Source organism: Macrobrachium rosenbergii, chromosome 26 (genome assembly GCF_040412425.1).
Source record: "Macrobrachium rosenbergii isolate ZJJX-2024 chromosome 26, ASM4041242v1, whole genome shotgun sequence".
Lineage (NCBI taxonomy): Eukaryota > Metazoa > Arthropoda > Malacostraca > Decapoda > Palaemonidae > Macrobrachium > Macrobrachium rosenbergii.
In genome coordinates, this window is record NC_089766.1 from 6038508 (window position 1) to 6043507 (window position 5000).

General features: G+C 34.7%; 1 long non-coding RNA gene across 1 annotated transcript in view; it reads right to left on the minus strand.

Moving 5' to 3' along the window:
- The window catches only part of LOC136852957 (uncharacterized), an 83861-nt gene that overhangs the window by 193 nt on the left and 78668 nt on the right, over window positions 1-5000 (minus strand). The gene's annotated exons all lie outside the window — the stretch shown is intronic.

A 5000-nucleotide genomic window follows, 5' to 3' on the forward strand; every position in this document is an offset into this window, starting at 1 on the left:
GAGAGAGAATAAATTAAATACAACAAAGTTAAGAACACTCACATAAATGCATCATAAACCTGCAACACTGAACTTTCATTTTTTCAAAATATGGGAAAAACGTTCATTTGCAACACATTGCTTATTAAATTTGAAACGTTGAAATGCTTTCAACAATTGCCTCTATAAATGTTGATGAAATCCACCTTGGATAAAAAAAATACCCGGTCTGGAATTTCTCACCTGCATAAAATTTCCTGACATAAAACAAAAACAATATCTTTTTTCCTGTCAGAATTTTCACATCTCAGTGAAATTCCTTGAACTAAATAAAAAATCCTACTTGAATTTTATAATCAAAATAAAATCTATCAAAAAAAAATACTGATGAAGAGTTGAAACAAAATTTAAAGCCAGGTAATTTTTTTTTTTTTTTTTTTTTTTTTTGGCCTTGGCACTGGCCCTTCGAACATATAGGTCTGGTCGGTTTTTGGAAAGGTGACCTCCAATGAAAGCCCGTTGCTTCCGTGAGCACTACTGAAACTTCTGACTGACCTTTCGACTGTGGTGAGGGTAGCAAAGGGTCACAATGTGACCTGAAAGGCCAAGGAAGTGAGTCACTGAATAATTTAAGTGAAATTATATACTGGTAGGACCTTGATAAGATAAGACTATTATTTATCTGTTACAAGTACAGCGTAAGTTACTGCACGCTGTACAAAGTACACACAGTGTTCGTGTACATGCTAATTAGAATCTCTTTAATTATATATAACTCGCTTTCCTTATTGGGGTCTAGAGACAAATAGATTATCATCTCTTTCTTGGCGTCAACATTCACCATTACACACTGCCGCTTGTACCAGACTGCTGTGTTTTGTTGCAAATTTCATTCATATTTTCTAGAGGATTTAACGATAAACTTAATCCTCAAGGAAAACTACTGTGCCGGTTTGTCTGTCCGTCCGCACTTTTTCTGTCCGCCCTCAGATCTTAAAAACTACTGAGGCTAGAGGGCTGAAAATTGGTATGTTGATCATCCACCCTCCAATCTACAAACATACCAAATTGGACTGTCAAGGCAGACAGTCAGACAGATAGACTCTGAAATATATGTGCCATTTATACATTTATCCAGAAGGAGAGAGAGCGAGAGAGATTAATTTTGTCAAAATTTTACCACCAAAAAGCAAGTGCCTCATCACATATATGCACAACTTACACATTAATCCGAGAGAGAGAGAGAGAGAGAGAGAGAGAGAGAGAGAGAGAGAGAGAGAGAGAGAGAGAGAGAGTAAAAAAATTTTACCACAAAGTGCAAGTGTCTCATCAAATATGTGCATAACTTACATATTAATCCACATGAGAGAGAGACCTTACCACCTTAAGACCTTGTTCAGGTTGCCCCAGGTCCCTCAGTGTGAGGCACCTATGTCTACATTGCTAATCTTCCGGTATATTTTGCATCTTCCAGTCTTGGATGGTCTGGGATGCATCTTAGATATTTGTCGAGATTCTTAAACACATCTACGCTCAGAGTTCCTCAGATGAGCTGGTAGCGCATTGAATAGACGCTGCATTATCGATGCTGGTTGTAAATGTCCTGTGTGCTTTCCTTAATTTTCCTGGTATAGTTTTTGGCACTATTAATCTACCTCTGCTTGCTCTTTTGATAATTTTATTCCATGATGTTTTCATAATTCCTTCTATCTGTTTCCATGCTTGAATTACCATGTAGCGTTCTCTTCTCCTTTCAAGACTATATAAATTTAAGAAATTGTAGTCTTTCCCAGTAGAGAGAGGTCCTTAACTTCTTCTATTCTAGCTGTAAATGACCTTTGTACACTCTCTATTTGTGCAATATCCTTTTGGTAGTGTGGGTACCATATTATATTGCAATATTCAAGTGGACTACGAGTTTATAAAGCATAATCATGTGTTCAGCTTTTCTAGTTTTGAAGTGCTTAAAACATTCCCATTTTTGCTTTGCATTTTGCCAATAAATTGCTATTTGATCATTGCAAAAAATATTCCTATTCAACATCACACCAAGTCTTTAAATCCTTGTTTGTGATTGTCTCATTATTAGGTCCTTTATATGGATATAGCATTCCTACTTTATCACCATAGTTCATTGATTCAAATTTATCAGAGTTAAATACCTCCTATTTATCTCTGCCCATTTATATATTTTGTTTAGTCTCTTTGTAGTTCCTATCTTCAACAAGCAATTTCTCTACTTATTCTTGTGTCATCTGCGAAACTTCTTACTACTGAGTCCTTAACATTATTGTCTATGTCTGCAATCATAATCACAAACAGCAATGCAGCTAACACCGTACCCTGTGGTACACCGGATATTACCGTAGCTTCATCCGATTTCTCATCGTTTGCAATCACTATCTGTTTTCTATTTTGCAAAAATTCTTTTATCCATCTTCCTACTTTGTCAACAATGTTATGTTTTCTAATTTTTTTCAATTATTATGATCTACCTTGTCAAAAGCTTTTGCAAAGTCTAGGTAAACCACATCTGTATCTTTTTCATTTATCATAAATATTATGGTAAACAGTTGGGTTTGTGTACTTTTTCCGGTACAAAACCATGTTGTCCTATATTGAACAATCTATTTTTCATTAAATATTTCATTATATTTTTTTCATTACCCTTTCATATATTTCATAATATGAGATGTCAGACTCACAGGCCTATAATTACTTGCCTCTAGTCTTGAACCACTTTTTGAAAGTAGGAGTAATATATGCTAATTTATGCTCATCATAAATCTTGCCTATATCTATATATAATAATATTGCAGCGGCTTTATGATTGAATGAACCACTTTCTTTAACAATATGGCAGGTACTCCATCTGGTCCTGCTGCTGATCCATTTTTAATTTCATTAATAGCCTGCACAATATCGGCTTCTGTATATCTATATCTGATAAGTATTCAGTATTTTCACTCTTATTTCTATCATTATCTTCATTGTCAATTCTGTGTGTAAATTCACTCTTATATCTTTCTGCTAATATGTTACATATTTCCTTTTTTCATTCGTTAATCGCCCTTCAATTCTTAGAGGGCCTATTTCTAATTTTATTCATCTTTTTGCATATGAATAAAAAATTTTAGGTTTTGTTGATATTTTGTAAATGTTTCTTCTAGGTTCCAGAGAGAGAGAGAGAGAGAGAGAGAGAGAGAGAGAGAGAGAGAGAGAGAGAAAAAAATAAGAAGAAAAAAATAATCAAGTAGAAAACCAAAGAAAAAAAATAAGCTTTCAATCAGTAACTTCTCAACTAATCACATGTGGATGAGTAAACACATCTTTAAAAAAAATTAGGCCTATAACTTCTTTTTAACGAGATAGGCCCTTTACGAACAGTTTTCAAAACTTCATTTATCATCTGACTTAACACAAAATAAGTTATTTTCTACCCTATATGAACACAGTTGAGTAAACAATTAAGGGGAATTCGGAATTGGAAAGAATATTCCATATACCAAGACATGTAATTGACTTATTAATAGTGATATTAACAAGACCAAGCTCAAAATTAGCACCTACAAAAAGCTTTACTTATCATTAATGAAAATATTAGTAATGGTGATAGCAGAACATAGATATATATATATATATATATATATATATATAAAATATATATATATATATAATAATATAAATAAATATATATATATATATTTTATAAACAAGTACACCTTCCATCACGCGTCATATACAAGTACGATCATAATCAGTAGAACATCTAAGACAGAGGTATCGCAAAGCTGCTTTGTTAGGTCTCATTAATTTTTAATGGCATCCTTTGTCTCTTTGAAATGTTTCATGATATGAAAATACGGTTCTCGTGTATGAGAGAATGTAAATTATGTATAAAATAATTGGGCAAGAACTTTTTCACAGGGTATGCATAATCTAGTATTAATCTTGGAGAGAGAGAGAGAGAGAGAGAGAGAGAGAGAGAGAGAGAGAGAGAGAGAGAGAGAGATTCTAAAACATCCCAACAACATATTTGTTGAATAAAACCGCATGTCAGTTCATGAACGACAGATACAATGCAACAATTTCGTGGAAATCAAAAATAAAAGAAATATTTTTTTGAAAAACCAAATCAAATCAACGCGGCCTAATCTTGTTCACGTTAGGCCCACTTCTTATCCATATGTCAAAAATTAATTAATAAAATTACTTACATTTCTAACCCATCAGAGATCCAAGACCCATCCAAGACTCATGGGAATGATGGGACGGAGACTCGATGTAAAATAACGCAAACGCACGTCGGCAACTTATCGCATACATTTCACAAACAGGTTGAAAACAAGTCAACGACTTGGAGAACGACCTTTTGCCATTGCTGGATAAGCGTATGAAGCACTGATCAGGACCATCATTAAGTCGTAAACTTGTATTCAACATATTTGTGATGTGTCGGCGATAAATTACCGACATGTGTTTGTGACATGTATTACTGTGGTGTAAACCCACTCTTACACGTCTTAACCAGGTCTACCAATAAGTCGTCGACTTGTATTCAACATGTTTGCGATATGTCGGCGATAAATTGCCGACATGTGTTTATGACATGTATTACTGTGGTGTAAACCCACTCTTACATGTCTTAACCAGGTCTACCGATAAGTCTTCGACTTGTATTCAACATGTTTGTGATATGTCGGCGAGAGGTTGCCCACATGTTTGTGACATTTTCAACGAAATGTGATACCACTCTTCCTTGTCTTAACAAAAACAACACCCAAGACAATCGAGACTTGTAAAGACTTCGATATGTAAGACCACGACCGCATAAGATATTTTGACAAGCAAGACTCACAAATGCCCTCTTGCAGTCAGCGAACATCACATGTGTCCTAAGGACAAACGATGCTAAATGAAGTTGTCTTGACGGGCTTAAGACACAAATGTCTTGAGACAACGGAGACAGCGGAGACGTCCTGGTGGAACTGTCTTGCTTGATTAGAATCTCACAATGTATC